Source organism: Elephas maximus, chromosome 6, assembly GCF_024166365.1.
Source record: "Elephas maximus indicus isolate mEleMax1 chromosome 6, mEleMax1 primary haplotype, whole genome shotgun sequence".
Classification (NCBI taxonomy): domain Eukaryota; kingdom Metazoa; phylum Chordata; class Mammalia; order Proboscidea; family Elephantidae; genus Elephas; species Elephas maximus.
The window spans coordinates 120,228,791-120,245,522 of record NC_064824.1 but is presented as its reverse complement, the minus strand read 5'-3'; the positions used below and the strand labels follow the sequence as shown (position 1 = coordinate 120,245,522).

The window sequence follows — 16,732 nt, the reverse complement described above, 5'->3', positions numbered from 1 at the left end:
GCTAATCTTATTGGGACATCCTTTGGAGAGTTTGCTGTGGTTGAGGAGTATTGAGGGTTTTTTTTTCATTAGTTTCTTTTTATTTTTTGTCCTGTTCTGGCAGCCCCTGTACTCAAACAAGATTAGCCAGAGAAGATACACCAAGATGCCAGTGGTGAGACTTAGAACTCACTCTGACTTCCTCATTATCAGAAAAAGACCTACCAAGAATCCCACTTTTTTATTCCTAAGGCCCATTATCCTTGGATACTTCTATTTTATGTCCTGGAATTTTCTTATAGAAACAGATTAATTACATGGCTGTGTTCATTCCTAGAAAGAAAAGGCCAACATTTTTTGCCTAGTTGAATTTTAACATTTTTGAATGTGCCATTTTTATCACTTTTAATCAATAGTATATGGCTGATTTTAATGACCATTTTTCCCTTGATTTTATCCTAAAAGCTATTTCTTATAAAGCAAGGAATGTTAAACTTGATGCTGTCAGATCACAACAGTTTAGGAAAAACCTTTCTTGCAACATTAGTCATAAAAGCTTTTCTATTCAGAAAGAATGTGATTTTTTTTTTTAAAACTACTCCAGCAATTTTTGTTTTATCTCCAGTTGAGGAATCCTGGATATTCATATTAAAAGTTGAGGAAAGTAGTTTGATTTCTTTCCTTCCTTTTATTTAAATTTTGTTTTTATTCAGCAAAGCTATGGAATCTTCTGTCTTCTTTTCACAGTCCAATTCCCAAAACCTGGGACTATGGCATTATCTTTTAACTAAAGTTTAGCTTCTATAAAGTTAACAATTTAAGACTTGACGTATTTTTCTAAACGTTGGACATATTTAAATCAGAACATTTCAAAAGGGCAAGTTCATCAATTCTACCATTTCTTAACAAATTAATGTTTTTTAATATGTATGTACGGAGCCCAGGTGGTGCAATGGCTAAGCGCTCAGCTGCTAACCAAAAGATTGACTGTTCAAATTCACCAGCCACTCTGCAGGAGAAAGAGGTGGCAGTCTGCTTCTAGTGAATATCTTTGCAAATAAAATAATCAGGTGAGGATTGAAAGAAAGGTAGAATTTGAAAGCTTACTTCATTGAAAGTTCATGTTTTCTGAATCCTAGCCATTTGAACACATGGGTTAGAATAAAGGCCAATGGAAAGGCCACAAAAGGACTTTCCAAATGTCTAAAATAATATCCAGTAGCATTAGAGGTGAGAAGAATAGGAACGTTGCATTGCTTCCAGGGTGAGGTGACAGAGTCTGGCACCCGGACAGCCATGGTGTCTGAAGCCAACCTAGATATCGACACTGGGAAGTTTACTCCATTCTTTTTTATAACTCAGTTCCTCCACTTGTAAATTAGAGATAATGATACCTTAATAATAACACCTTCCCTGACTCATGGTGTTGTTGTAATGATGTGAAATACTCTTATGTAAAACACACTGAGCTCCAAACAAGAAAGGTGCATTCTAACCCCAAGGTTGCCCAGGTGTTACTCAGCCTTCTTGCACTTGTGATACCAATTGTTCTATTGAGACATGCTAGCCTGGGATGGAGTGAAGTTCAGTGACAGGGAGCCTTGCAGATGAAGCTTCTTCACTGGAAATGGATTTATGAGGGTTTAGGGGTAAATTTAGGAGCCCTAGCGGTGCAACGGTTAAGAGCTCAGCTGCTAACAAAAAGGTCAGGGGTTTGAACCTGCCAGTGTCTCCATGGGGGAAAAGACCTGGCAATCTGCATCCATAAAGTTTACAGCCTAGGAAACCCCATGGGACAGTTCTATTTTGTCACAAAATGAGCCGGAATCGACTTGAAGGCACACAACAACAGGCGTAAATGGGTGCCTATAAAATGGTGGTGGTTAGGTGCCATTGAGTCAGTTCTGACTCATAGCGAACCTGTGTACAACAGAATGAAACACTCCCTGGTCCTACGCTATCCTCACGATCATTGCTATGCTTGAGCCCATTGTTGCAGCCACTGTGTCATTCCATCTTATTGATTGATTTTGATTCGTCTCTTTTGCTTGCCCTCTGCTATACCAAGCATGACGTCCTTCTCCAGGAATTGGTCCCTCTTGATAACATGTCCAAGGTATGTGAGACATAATCTCGCCATCCTTGCTTCTAAGGAGCATTCTGTACTTCTTTCAAGACAGATTTGTTCATTTTTCTGGCAATCCATGGTATATTCAGTATTCTTTGCCAGCACCATAATTCAAATGTGTCAATTCTTGGGTTTTCCTTATTCATTGTCCAGTTTTTGTATGCATGTAAGACAATTGAAAATACCATGGCTTGGGTCAGATGCACCTTAGTCCTCAAAGTGACATCGTTGCTTTTTGACACTTTAAAGAGGTCTTTTGCAGCAGATTTGCCCCATGAAATATATCCTTTGATTTCTTAACTACTGTGCATGGGCGATGATTGTAGATCTGAGTAAAATGAAATCCTTGACAACTTCAGTCTTTTCTCTGTTTATCATGATATTGCTTATTGGTCCATTTGTGATGATTTTTGTTTTCTCTATGTTGAGATGTAATCCATACTGAAGGCTAGTCTTTGATCCTCATGAGTAAGTGCTTCAAGTCCTCTTTACTTTTAACAAGCAAGGTTGTGTCATTTGCATATCATGGGTTTTTGATGAGTCTTCTTCCAATCCTGATACCAAGTTCTTCATCGATTCCAGCTTCTCAGATTATTTTCCCAACATACAGATTGAATAAATACGATGAAAGGTTACAACCCTAACTCACACCTTTTTTGATTTTAAACCATGCATTATCCCCTTGTTCCTTTTGAACAACTGCCTCTTGATCTATGTTCAGCGTTCTCATGAGCACAATTAAGTGTTCTGGAATTCCCATTCTTCACAATGTTATCCATAATTTGATAATCATCCACAGAGTCGAATGCCTTTGCATAGTCAATAAAACATAGATAAACATCTTCCTAGTATTCTTTACTTTCAGCCAAGATCCGTCTGTTATCAGCAATAATACCCCTTATTCAACATCCTGTTCTGAATCTGGTTTGAATTTCTGGTAGTTCTTTGTGGATGTACTGCTACAACCATTTTTGAATTATCTTCAGCATCATTTACTTGCATGTGATATTAATGGCATTGTTTGTAATTTCCACATTCTTTTGGATCACGTTTCTTTGGAATGGGCACAAATATAGATCTTTTCCAGTAGGTTAGCCAGGTAACTGTCTTCCAAATTTATTGGTATAGGTGAATGAGCACCTCCATGGCTGTATCCCTTTGTTGAAACATCTCAGTTGGTATTCTTTCAATTCCTGGGGCCTTGTTTTCCACCAATGCCATCATTGCAGCTTTGACTTCTTCCTTCAGTATCGTTGGTTCTTGATCACATGCCACCTCCTGAAATGATTGAACATTGACCATTTCTTTTTGGTACAGTGACTCTGTTTTCCTCCTATCTTCTTTTGATCCTTCTGCATTATTCTAGTTTTTGCTCATAGAATCCTTCAATATTGCGGCTTGGGACTTGAATTTTTTCCTCAGTCCTTTCAGCTTAAGAATGTCAAGAGTGTTCTTCCCTTTTGGTTTTCTAATTCCAGGTCTTTGCACATTTCGTTATAATACTTTACTTTGTCTTCTTGATCCTCCATTTGAAATGTTCCGTTCAGCTCTTTTAATTCATCATTTCTTCCTTTTGCTTTAGCTACTCTATGTTCAAGAGCAAGTTTCAGAGTCTCTTCTGATATCGATTTTGGTCTTTATTTCCTTTTCCATCTTTTGGAATTAAAGGTGGTAACCAAAACAAAACAAAACCCTTTGCTGTCAAGTCAGTTCCAACTCATAGCAACCCTATAGGACAGAATAGAACTGCCTCCATAGGGTTTCCAAGGAGCAGCTGGTGGATTCTAACTGCCCACCTTTTGGTTAGCAGCCGAGCACTTCACCACTCCATCTATCAAATTTCTCCTGGCAGGATAAACATGTATCACTTAGCCTTGAAGTTCATGAATCAGTTATTTTGGAATTGAAGAGACAGTAAAATTAAATTCACAAATAAAACCCCATTACAGTGAAAGGAACTGGATAATAAAGACATTTCAATGTCTTCATGACTGACCTAAAAGGAACAATACTTTGTTTATTTAGTTACAATGAATTCACTTTAACTCATATCCCGTGTAGACCGCATGCTTTATCTGGTCTCTGTCCAAGCAATTCCCTGTGATAAAGGAAATAACTGAGTTCAGAGGAGGGAAGAAGTCTTATTTTTCTGAACTCTTACTCTAACATCAACTAGATATAAGCCTTCACATTCCTACCCTTCTCAAGTAAATACCCAGTCATGTTTATATACTCACGTGCACACCATGTCCTCCAGTTGGCCACTTAATGTTGCAAATATATTTATATTTTTATATCCAGGCATTTAGTGAAGGAGACTGGCCAACTGAAAGCGGACAGAGGAGTTCATGAAACCACTCTATCTCCCCTGATAAGACTGGAATTTCTGGTAGTAAAGGAAAATCACCATCAAAAAGTTTGACTATCCGTATGGTATTGGTTATTCTCCAATCATGTGTAAAGCCATGATTTATGTTCTCCTTGTCTTTCGTATAAATACACACCCACCTGATAAAAGCCCTGCACAATCAGATTTCAAAAACTACATTTGATGGACTTACTCATTCTAGAAAGGAAACAGTTGGAAAAAATACATCCTTTCCATTTACCGTCATATATTTTCTTAATAGGCAAAATGAATGGTCTTGCAAAGTGGCTTCTTGAAGGCACTGGTAGTTTCACCCTTACCCACATTTATAATTTTCAATATCTCCAAATTGACTAAAGTGTTTTCTACAAGTTTAAATAATGGTCACTTACCTCAAAGAAATTACGTTTTATTTATTCCTTCCCACAATAAACATATAAACATAAAACACACAAATAAATAAATGGGTAAATAAATTAAGGAAAAGTATCTGTGAGATACACTTTGGTCTTTGTCCTGTTCTACACTTGGGCCCACCCACTGCCCAACACGGCCACTGTGGTTGGAGATACCCACCAAGAAACAATCTCGATGGTCAGTTGTCAAAATTTAAAGAAGGGAAAATTGCTTCTTTTGGTTTGAGTTGATTACCTGATGAAAGAGAGGGCAAAGAACAGCCAAAATCGTTCCATTGTCTTGTGCCAGCTTGTTCAATTCCAGACTGGTGGGGTGGCCATGGCTGATTATTTCTTGATGCACCACAGACAGGCTCAGACCCTGAGACATTTGTCACTGGCACCCTGGGCCTCTCACCTTGCCCATGACCCGAGGCTTTCACTCCTGCCCGTTCATATGCTGACTGTACAGATCCTTCACTAAATTAGACAATCCAGTTCACTAGAAGCTACTTTCTTTTTAAGGAAAACACCCCCACTGTATTTTATTTCTAAGTTTTCTTTTTTGTTTCTGTTTTTCAATAATTTTTGTCAACTATTGTCCCAATGTGATATTTCCAGATTTGTGGCCAAGGTGCACAGCTCCCCTGTTTGGAAAGACTGAGATCTGGGGCTTTTGCAGTCAGACCTTTTGCAGCTGTACCTTTTCAGTTTTACCTTTTGTCTTTTACATCATTTCACACTGGTGGTGCAGTGGTTAAGAGTTCAGCTGCTAACCAAATGATCGGTGGTTTGAGCCCGCAAACCACTTCATGGGATAAAGGTGTGGCATCCTGCCTCTGTAAAGATTTACAGCCTTGGAAGCCCTATGGGGCAGTTCTGCTCTGTCCTATAGAGTTGCTATGAGTTGCAATCAGCTCGATGGCAACATGTTTTGGGGAAGCACTTCTTACTTTGCACAACTGAACCATAACAAGTCACGATTTTCATTTCAAAGAGAGGCTGTACAACATGCTGGTTAAAAACATGGCTGCAGACTCAGGTGCCTGGGTTCTAACCCAAGCCTCACTTACTTCAGCGTGTGTAACCTTGGGCATTTCTTAGTCTGTGTTTCAGTGTTCTCATCTTTACAGGAGGGATAAGACTTGAACCTGCCTCAGAGCTTTTGTAATTAAGCTATTAATAAACTTTTCTTGTTGTTGCTAGTATGATTATTGTTTTTCAGAGGAAGAAAATAAGATTTCATGATCTCTTTCCTGAACTACTTCTTATTAAGCCATACCAACTTCTACGTAGCCATACTCTTTCTTATAATATTGGTCAACAATAGGCTGGCGGTATTACTTGGCATTTTGTCTAAAGTCTTGTTCATTTCTTTCCAGGGAGTAGATTCTGCTATCTTGGCCTCACAGCCCTTCCTGTTGACTATAAAGCCCATGGAATAGAAAAGAACACACCCTTCTCAGTTCCTTCTAAACGTGTTTCTTCTGCTTCTACTACACCAGTTCTGGGGCAAAGACATTGATGAAACAACGCCGATCTCTGAAACAAAAACATGTGAGACTTTTAAACCTCTGTCCACAGTGAAAGAAACAGCAAACATTCAAGGTTCAGCATCTGTTCTCCAGTTGCTCTTGAGGAATGTACTGTCTTGCAGCGCCAGCTCTGCAGAGCCCCTGTTCCCAAACTCTTTATGGTTTTATTTATATGTATTTCCATATTTCATTCCTGTACGTCACTGCTGCATTGGTGTGGCAGCAAGTGACCCAAGGCTACAGGTTTTACTATGGACACCAGGTCAGGTGCCACCACACAAAACAAAGCCAGTTCCCATGAGCTGCCTATGATATGCATTGCTGAAGTAACGTTTTACCCAGGGTGTGCCATTGCAGTGATATAAATATATTTTTTTCCTAGACTAAATATGAGCTGACTATCTCTTTTGATGTGTGTACATAGGTGTGAGTGTGTGTGTGTATGTGTGTACACGTGTGTGTGCGTGCGCGCGTATAACCTCATGCTTAGAACTGCCTGTGAATGTTGTGGATTGCTACACTTGGAAAGTTCTGGTTTCCTCCAGTTCCAAGATAAAGAGCCACGTGAGAATGGGCCTGTAGACCATGCCCATCCCTGTAGAATGACAACCCAGGAATGTCAAATGTCCTGTATCTATAAGTGTATTTTGTAGCTGCCACACTAACCTTAATAAGTAATTCTACAGCCTTGGACAGAGGCATTTTCACCTCAGCAGTGGAGTAATTTTAGGATATAAATCCATTCAGGTGATGCCCCATCATCAAAATCAGGATTCTGATTCAACAACTCCTTATCCAAATTAACAGTTCCTTAATGGAGAGAAAGAAGGCGATAGAATTGTCTGGTAACCCCAAATGGAGTACAAGTTAGCCTTTGTTTTCCTGCATAAATGGACTTGTTGAATGAGAACAAATATATGCAATTCATATACTTTCAGAGATGAACGTAGACGCGTGTGTCGGCTTTGAGATGATGTGTCTCGGATTAATACTTTGTCTGCCAGTATCACAGAAAAATACATACCAGTGACTCTTGAGGTTGGCATAGTTAAGGTTAAATGGCCTCAAGCAATTTCAGGACCCCAATTTTCCTAGAAAGTTCTAGAGTAATTAATATGCAGCTAGCTCTTAATGGCCCTCAAAAATGCATTAGCCTTCTAGATCTGAAGGTCCAGTGTGTGAAAACTCAGAATTGCTCTGATATGTATACCAAACTCCAGCGAACATACTGCCATTTTGCATAATCTTGGAGTGTTTGCCTTGCTTATTCTAAACTATGGTTGCAGAAACTGTGGCCATTTATATAAGCTATAACACCAAATCAGGGAAAAAGAGAAAAAAAATGGAATCTGAACCCTATGTTGTTGAATAAATGGAGAAAATCATCAATAAATATTTATTTACATTCTGACAGGGTGTGTGGCATTGTATTCTCATAACTATGCCGGAGTAACAAAGTTAATTGACCCCTTTTGGGGGACCTTAGTGTATTTTTAAAGGGATGTGCCTATGCATTGATGCCTGAAAAATATGTATAAAGAAATGAGGTTGAATTTCTGAGCAGGTCATCTTTCCAAGATAGGTAGGAGGAGGAAGTCAAGTTCAGGGACTGTGTCAAGGCCATGAGTGAATGCTGGCCCGGTGAGCTCAGATGTTAAATCAGGCCCAGATCTTCTATTAGGCAGCATTAAGCTGCCCTCCCACACCAAATTAAGTCATTTCACCATGTGTCTGCTGGCCCCAAATTGTTTTTAACAATCTTATGGAAGAAATGTTCTGGTGTGATTAAAGAAAAGTTATTTTAAAGACAGCTTGTGCTCACTACTCTGCTGGTGTGTGTGTTTTGAGACCTCTTGTATGCAATCTGTGAAGGATATGTGTATTAATCCATACACGCTTATAGCCTCCATATTTGTCTGAAGACACTTAAAATTCTGACCAGTAAAGTTCTAGAAGCAATATTTTCACTTATGTAACATTCTCCAAACAACATCAAGTATTGATACACACTGAAGAGTGCATTTATTTTTTTGTATCACTCCACGTATGTTGGAATATGCAAGGACTGTGGTTAAAATTAGAATGTATAAGGCATATCATAATTTAGTTCATACTGAAAAAGAAATTAACAGAACATTCCTTGGTTCATAAATGTTCTGAAATTTGAGTGATTTTGAGTTAGACATAGACTTTCTATTTTGTTTTAATTTGTCAAGGTATTTTTCTTCCCTTCATGAACTTTAGGTACACATAACTTATGTCATTTATTTATGGTCTTTTATACCTAGTTTGTAAAATTGTAAAATAGCAAACTAAATGCAGAGAGTTTGCATTTGAAAATAATAAAGTAGTTGCCGTATACAAACCTGGAATTTAGTTGCCTCAATATGTTTGGACTTCAGTATGATGTTTTTAAATTAATTAATTGTTGCCATATGATTAAAACACAAAATCTTACTTTCTAATTGAGTGTACTTATTTAGAAGATAAAAACCATTAACTTCTAAATGGTCCTTGCCCTTGGGAATAATGACATTAGCACATCTGACTTAGATTCTACAAGTTCTTGTATCTCATTGTAATTAAAACTATAAACTTTGGAGTGCAACAGAACTGGGACTTTGATTGGAATGCAGGCTCTACCACTTAATAATTATGTGATCTAGGACATGTTTCTTAACTCCCCTCTACCCAAGTCTTTGTTGGTACAACGGTGATTACAATACCAAAAGCTTTATTGAAGATTAAACGTGTTAAAGCTTTTAGCGCAGTATCTTGCAACTCAACAATATACAGCAAATGGTCGCTATCTATGTTCATCAGCCTTTTTTGATAGTATAGGTATCTTTTTTAACATCTTCTTTAAGATCCCCAGTTCAACACCCTCTCTAACATCCTTGCTGCTGATCCAAATGACCACCTACCAATCATTGACAGTAGCTGCCATTGAGCCAGCCCCAACTCGTGGGGGCCCCATTAACAATGGAACGAAAAACCGCCCAGGTCCTGTGTTAGCCCCGTGATCAGTTGCATCTCTCTCTAATCCCTAGGGTTTTCGTGGGCTGATTTTCAGCAGTAGATCACCAGGCCTTTTTTCCCGGTCTGACTTAGTCTGGAAGGTCTGCTGAAACCTATTCAACGTTATAGTAACACGCAAGCCTCCGTGACAGCGAGGTGGCGGCTGTGCAGTAAGTGAATTGACCAGGAATCGAACCTGGGTCTCCTGCATGGAGGGTGCGAATTCTACCTCTGAATGACCAGTGTCTCATCAATCCTTACCAGAGGTTTTTAACCTGATACCCATGGATCCTCGAGGTTGCATTGATTAGTGCCAAGGGGTACAAGAATGTTCCTGAAACATTATGCAAATGTCAATGATTACATATATATGTGCACCTTGATGGGGAGAAGATTTAACATCTTTCATCGAATTCTAAATTGGTGTGGAATACAAAAGTATTAAGGGTCGTAGTTTTAAAAACAGATGCTCTCAACATGATGCTATTTCATTAAACTCAATGGACAGAGCTCAATTGCCAATTGAAAAACAGACTCAGAACTTGCCACAACATATTTACTAAAGGCCTTAAGAGCAGCTGGCATTGGAGAGGGGAGATGGTAAATGACCGTGCTTTTGGGGGCGGGGGGAGGAGATGGGAAATGAGCATGCAGTTGAGTATTTGCTGGAATGTTTTAACTCTTGGGCATTGAAATAAAAAGAAGCTTAGGATCTGAGTTACAACTGATTATTTTATGATCATTTCCTTGAAATCATCTCAAGAACCAACAGGACCAACCCATTGAGTGGTCGGCAGCATATTTGTGGTTTGAAAGGGACGAGAGTTGGAATCTTCTAAAAATTCTCTCCAATCTCCCCACCTGTTTGTGGTGCTTGTTGTTAGTTGCCATCCAGTCTATTCCAGCTCATGGCGCCCCAAGCGTGCAGAGTAGAACTGCTCCATAGGGTTTTCCAGGCTGTGTCCTTTCAGAAGCAGATCATCAGGCCCTTCCTCCAGGGTCCCTCTGGGTGGGTTCAGACCTTCAGCCTTTCTTCTAGTCCAGTGCTCCATTTGCACCACCCAGGGACTCCTGCAAGATAGAAAGTCAGCCAATAAATAACTTTTTCCTAATTTTCTAGACTGAGCTGGTCCAATGGAATCAAATTACTTCATGTAATCTTAGCAGTATTTCCAAGGTAGACTTAAGAATTGTGTGACATGAAAGTTTTGTATTACTTGGGGTAATAACTGCTAGCGTTTGTAATAAACAACTCCATATTCTTAGTGGCTTAACACAATGAAGGTTTAGTTCTAACATCACAACCCACAGAAAGATCTGAAGGATTTTCCCTGGCAAATCTTTTCCAACCATGACTAGGTGACCCAGATTCCTTCCCTCCTGTGATGTTGCCATGTTAAATATGTAGCCTCCCAGGTCACTCCATAAGGGGAAGAATATGTGGACCTTGTGTTGGGGTTTTACGGTCAGCCTTGGGAATGGCTTCCATTACTACCTTCCATACCTCATTGGTCAGAACCTAGTCCGCGGGTCCAACGTAACTGCTCTGAGGCTGAGAAACAGTCTTCCTGTGTATGCAGGAAGAGGAAATGAAACAATTGAGCAGCTAGTCTGTCTCTACCACAGGTATAAAGGGGGATTATGCACCTAGGGGAGGTCAGTGAAAGCTTTCTGGAGAAGGCGAGTGCATCTCCAAGCTCAGAGTTTGATCTTCTCCACAGATGCCTCCAATGGCCATTTCCCAGGTACGTCGAGAAGCACAAGCAATTCTCAGACTTGCTGTGACATTGGCAGTTGCATCCTTGTCTATCCTGGTGCTTTAGGGATCGCACTTTCCTTTCTGCATCACACATTTCTGCATTTTTCTAGAAGCTGAGTCTTTAGTCACGATCATCTGTTTGCCTTTTAGGGTTTAAATGGTCTTAACTACTCAGTCCTCCCAGCTTGGGAGGGAACATAGGATGAACCCTAATCCCAGGCCAAGAAATCTGAAGTATTATTTTTCCCCCAAGTCAAGCTAAAACTAGAATGAGCAAAACAACAACACCTGAACCCCTTGACACTTATCAGGTGGGCAAGATCTTAAAGCCTTGCTCTGAAGCATCGTAAGAATTGGAGCTGGAGCCCCAGCTTACAGAATTTCATTACTGTTAACGTTTTTGAGTAGTAACTGCAAACCAGAGCCCTGGTGGCCCAGTGGTAAAGCGTTCGGGTGCTAACCAAAAGGTCAGCAGTTCAAATCTCCCAGTTGCTCCTTGGAAACCCTATGGAGCAATTCTACTCTGTCCTACAGTGTTCTTGTTATGAGTCAGAGTCAACTTGACAGCAATGGGTTTGATTTTTTTTTTTTTTTTTAACTGCAAAGCAGATAAACAACCTATGACAAGGACCCTTATGCCCAATTTTATAGATATGGGCACTAAGGCATAGGAAAAAAAAACACTGCTGTCAAGTCAATTCCAACTCATAGCACAGAGTAGAACTGCCTCATAGCACTTCCAAGAAGCACCTGGTAGATTAGAACTGCTGACCTTTTGGTTAGCAGCCATAGCTTTTAACTACTATGCCACCAGGGTTTCTCTAAGGCCTAGAGAGGTTAGATAACTAGTCCAAGGTTACCTGCTGTAAAGGTTGAAATGGAGATTTAAACTGAAATAGGTGAACCCCAGAGATTTGCTCCTAACCTCTACACTCCCCTGGCATACTGTATGATGGGCCAAGTTGCTCCATTCTATCTGATTATACCATGTGTCAAATGTGCTTGTTTTGATCTGATGATGGTGCTACACATCATCGTTAGCAGATGTGTCTACCGTTGCATTCTTCCTGAAACATCGCATGCCCATTTTGTTGTCAAGTGGCTTTTTTTTTTTTTTTGGTTGATTTGTCATGTTGATAATTTTTGGTAAACTCTAGTGGAACAAACTATACCTTAAGTACAATATTTGTCCAACACACTGTGTTTTGTAAGAAATAATCTTCACATTCTACGTTTCACTAAAAGCAGAGTATAATCTATTATCGTTAGGGTACAGCCATCTGAAATATAGTCTGGGAGGAGGTAGTGATTTTCTTTAATTATCATTTCCATGTTCTAGGCATAAAAGCCATGGACAGCACTTCTCAAATGCCATTCTTCACTTTGATGATGGCCTGTTACAGAGAGAGGTTAGTCATTAACCATATAGAAACAAAAGATGGGTCCAAAGACAGGGGATATTAACTGAGGTGGAAATGCTCAGCATGATTGTCATATATTGAATTATGTCCCCCCATAAATGTGTGTATCAACTTTGTTAGGCCATAATTCCCAATATTCTGTGGTTGTCCTCCATTTTGTGATTCTAACTTTATGTCAAAGAGGATTAGGGTGGGATTGTAACACCCTTACCAGGTCACATCCCTGGTCCAATGTAAAGGGAGTTTCCCTGGGTTATGGCCTGCATAATCTTTTATCTCTCTAGAGATAAAAGGAAAGAGAAGCAAGCAGAGAGTTGGGGACCTCAATACTACCAAGAAAGTAGCACCAGGAGCAGAGCACGTCCTTTGGACCTGAGGTTCCTGCACTGAGATGCTCCTAGAATAAGGGAAAACTTATGCATCACAAGGACTTTCCTTCAGAGCTGACAGAGAGAAAAGCCTTCTCCTGGAGCCAGAGCCCTGAATTCGGACTTCTAGCCTACTGGACTGTGAGAGAATAAACTTCTCTTTGTTAAAGCCATCCACTTGTGCTGTTTCTGTTACAGCAGCACTAGACGACAAAGACAATGATGTAGTGAAAAAGGGAGCACAGGCTTAACGTGAACCCTGCCTCTGAACCCTGCCTCGGCTACTAACTAGCTGTGTGGCCTTGGGCAAAATCACTTAACCTCCCTGAAAGGCAGTATACTTCTTTTAAAATGGGGGTAAGAGTTCCCTACTTGGCCAGGATATGTGAGAATTCAGTGTAATCAATTCTATTGAAAGCTACTATGGAAAGCAGGAAATGCAACTGTGGAGGCCCTCGTTGGCCACAGGCATCAGAATGAGTCAGGCTGTCCAATTTAAGACAAGAGAGAGTGGGTAGGCATTTAGATAAAACCTTTGGTTAACTAGACATCCATGAGTATTATTCAGTAGACAGTTGGTTGATGGGGAGTGGCTTTTCTGGTGAAATAAATCGGGCAACAATGATGTGCTCTACAACTCCGTTTGAGAGATTCATAAAGCACACTGGTATATTAAAGGCCCTGAGAAGTCTTGTTGTAAAGAAACCAATTTTTCCAGTTTCACCTGACATTTTTCACATGTATTCGAAAATGAGACCCTTTAACATCTCTATTGAACAAAAGTTCTTTGAAATGCATTTTAGGGAATGCTGATTTAATCTATTCTTGGAGGTTTCAGATGAAAACACGGAAGGAGAGGGGGCAAGCAAACAGATTTACTCCATGCTGTACAACTTTGGGTTGGGTTGGGTACAACTTTTAGTGTTTAGTGTCTAGCTTTTAGTGTTATTATAGTGTTGTTGTTGGGTACCATTGAGTTGATTCTGACTCATAGCGACCCTATAGGACAGAGTAGGATTGCCCCCATACGGTTTCCTAGGCTGCAGTCTTTAAGGAAGCAAGTTGCCAGGTCTTTCTCTTGGAGCAGCTGCTGGGTCTGAACCACTGACATTTTTGTTTAGCAGCCGAGCTCCTAACCATAGCACCACCGGGGCTCCTTCATAGGGTAAGTACAGAAGCTCAAGCCTCCCACTATGCCTTCCACCTCTACACCCCAAGGCATATTTCAAGTATTTATCTAGGTTTGCAGTTGAATGGAGATTTGCCTTTTGTTCATTGGTGAGTGGTCTAGTAGCCTCCACGCTGGTTAGAGATGGAGCATGCGCTGGGAAGATCTAAGGTATCAGGAACAAGAGTTGGAGAGATTGTACTTCTAAAAACTATAATCGATTATGTCATGATTTCAAAGCTTGTTATAGGAGGTTTTAGGGATGTCTGAATTCTTCTAGTCACAGTAAGGATCCAAATGGATTTTGACAATGAAAAAATGCCCAACACATGTAAATCAACAACCTAATTAAGACCTGTAGTTATATTGTGGGCTTTGGCCTCAGTTATTTTACCCTTTTCCTTTGGAGGAATTGCCTTGGGCCATTGGCTGCTCCCAGTTGAATGGGTAATAGACCTCTGACATATCTTATTTCTGGCAATCGCCCTGGACATAATTCTTTGTTTATAGCACTGCTGCAGAAAACTTGATGAATACTTACAAAAAAATAGAATTAGAACCTAAGGATCCAGTTAAAATCAACTTAGTAGAACATAGACATTGCTTTGTGTGGAGCTGGAAAAGATAGCCATGAAAGTGGTTTTAACATAGATGCAAGAAACTGTATATTACACACATAATATGTAAGAGGCAATTATGGCCTAGTAATCTGCAGTGTATCACTAGGTAGCAATCAGATTGACATATTCTAATGAGACCCATGTTGTTTATAATCAGACTGGCATCGCTTATTCAGAACTCTATTCCATAAGATGCACTTTCAAATGGCTCAGATTGCACCAGATGCTATAAGAAATAGCGCTCCATTTTATTCCATTACCAACACTTTTCCCTTTTCCAATTAGCATAATTTAAAATCAGCCAGAGGCAAATATGAGGGGCTGAAAGTTGCAAAGAAGTTCAAGAAATACTCAAAAAAGGCAAAAAGACACGCACGTGAGACAGTTTTTTAAATGGGCAAGGGAAACTTGCAATTAAGAGAGTTCCTTTTCTTTATTGCTCAGAATTTATTTCTGTGGCTTATTGAAATAGTAGACTCCCTCAGGGGACTAATTGCCCTGTAGGTTTTTCTTGCTTGTGCATTATTATCTTGTGGATGACATAGTAGAATCACCATCTCATTTACCATTCAGTTAAGGTTTAATTGAGTTCATCTTTTCACCATCCCCCCCTCCCTCCCAATGGCAAGTAACTTATAGAATCAAAACGAATTTGGTGAAATGTAAAACGAGAATATTCTCATAAATTTCCTCTTTATAAATTAGGTCTTGACTGTTGATAAAATATCTAAAGTTAAAGCCTGGGCTATTATAATAAGTTTTTTTTTCCCCTAATGCACTTTGTTATGATGCCGGACACGGTGCCTGCTTTTTAAATAAGAATTGCAATCTGACATTGGGAGAGGAACTTTTCAATGATTTGCCGTCATCCTCACAATAAGGCACTAACTCCCTAGCTGATGTGTTGGACATTTGTTGGTAGCTCACCCAGCATTCACTCCTCGCTGGGAAACCAAGTTCTCCCTTTAGGCCATTTGAGTGGGACTAGCCCATTCCTGCTCGTGGGACACCAGGACGTAAGAAGAGACCATGACCGGAGAAAGGTATGCTTTGTTATGTTTTTGTATTTCATTCTGAAAGAAATATTTTGAAAAGTAACTGGGCTGGTCTTAGTAACCTAGCTTGAATTGTTGTTGTCCTAGATAGGGTGTTATTTAAAACTGAATAAACTAGACTTTGAGAAATACCCTGTTGACTCATGTGAATATCACGTTTGAGCCAAAGGACCAGACCATACACTATGGGTGGCAATTTCAGCCTGTATAGAAGGTAAATAACCACTGTCAATGGAAAAAGGAAGTTCCTTTTTTTTAGGGCTGGACTTGAGCTTGCCTTTGGATTGGTGGAGAGGACACTCTTCTTCTATGGGCCACAGGTGGGTAAATGAAGTTGGTCCTGGGCTCTAGACACGGAAGTACTTGGAGCCTTTCAAGGGGAGGAGAAGGAGTGAGCTCCTGCGCAAGAAGATAGACTTGGAGGTAGGCAGAGCCTTGACCTAATACATCAGAGGTAGAATTTGGGCATTTGGGATGGTAGCCAAAAACTCAAAAACCCATTGCCATCGAATCAATTCCAACTCATAGCAACACTATAGGACAGAGTAGAACTGCCCCATAGGGTTTCCAAGGAGCAGCTGGTGGATTCGAACAGCTGATCTTTTGGTTAGCAGCCAAGCTCTTAACCACTGCACCAGCAGTAGTTGCCAGTTATTCTTTGTATTCTTCCTTAAACCTCAGTTGAATTTGGAATAAACCACACCCTTCCTGATCCTTTCCTAATTGTGATTTATGGAATCCGGTTGAGCAGTAATAAATTTACAACAGGACCAGAGCAGAGGCAGTAAAGGCCTACAGTGAAATATAGGTGCCAACAAAAGCAATAATATCACAAGAGTTGTCAGCAACACTAGCGATCCAAAGGGAAGAACTTGGCCAATTTGTTCTGGACTACATGGGTGAGAAGATCCTGGAAAA

At 40.0% G+C, this 16,732-nt stretch overlaps 1 protein-coding gene across 1 annotated transcript in view; it reads left to right on the top strand.

Annotated features, from left to right (window-relative positions):
• EPHA4 (EPH receptor A4) overlaps positions 1-8,571 on the top strand; it is a 167,690-nt gene extending 159,119 nt beyond the window's left edge. Inside the window, exon 18 of the transcript XR_007517971.1 lies at positions 6,253-8,571. The gene's annotated coding sequence lies outside the window, so the exon portion shown is untranslated. The remainder of the gene's footprint in view (positions 1-6,252) is intronic.
• Positions 8,572-16,732: the final 8,161 nt, after the last annotated feature.